The following is a 991-nucleotide window of genomic DNA, read 5'->3' as shown; positions in this document are numbered from 1 at the left end:
CGTGTATTTACTTAATTGTAGTATATAGGAAAGAAGCAACGCTCGGTGGATCCCGTCTCCCATTCTTCATTTTTTGCTTATCATACCTAGCCTCAAATTTATATACAGTTCTGACTTTATATACTTTATTTCCAATTAGATGTATTTAGATTTGTGTGTATTACACTATATATATATATATATATATATATATATATGTATATATATATATATATATATATATATATATATATATATATATATATATAATACACGCACACACACACACACACACACACACTTCAACGAACGGACGGCTTAGAAGACGTTCTGAAGAAAATTGAAGTTTTGTGGATCCCAACGCAAAGAGAAGTGCCTATTGTATTTACAGGGTGGGGGGGAATTGCTCGTGGGGTAGTAGGAAAGTAGGGAAAGAGGAGAAGGGGAGGGATTACTGAGGGAAATGGAAGGAAATGAGGAAGGAGTAGACTTGGCCCAGACAGACAGGCGAAAGGTAAACAAACGGGCCCCCGACGACGACGAAATGTCTAATAAAAATGTAGAGATTAGAAGTATAGATAAGAGCAATACAGTAGAAAGTGATGAGAATATTTTCCAGGGATTTAAAGAGGGTGGGGGGACACCCCCCCCCGACTGACAAGACTAGAAGAGAAGGTCGATAAGATGATCGAGGACTTGGAGCGTAGGTTCGGTCATGTTAACAATATTATACGGAGGGTTGAAAAATTGGAAGAACTAGAGAAGGCGAACAAAAACTTAACTGATGAAATAGAAAACCTGAAAAGACAGTTAAAAGAAGTAAATGTGGAGAATGAGGAATTGAAGAGGAATAGTAAAGAAAACAGAGAGGGATGGAAGTCGATAAAAGAAAACAGTAAAGTTGCATTTACTGATATAATTAAACAGCAAATGAGAGAACAAACTGAAGACTCAGTTATTAAAGTGATGAGACAGAAGGAGAATATAGTAAGAGACTTAGCTGACAAAAAGA

Source organism: Oratosquilla oratoria, chromosome 14 (assembly GCF_046742065.1).
Source record: "Oratosquilla oratoria isolate Oo_2021 chromosome 14, ASM4674206v1, whole genome shotgun sequence".
Classification (NCBI taxonomy): domain Eukaryota; kingdom Metazoa; phylum Arthropoda; class Malacostraca; order Stomatopoda; family Squillidae; genus Oratosquilla; species Oratosquilla oratoria.
This window is presented reverse-complemented; position numbering follows the sequence as displayed.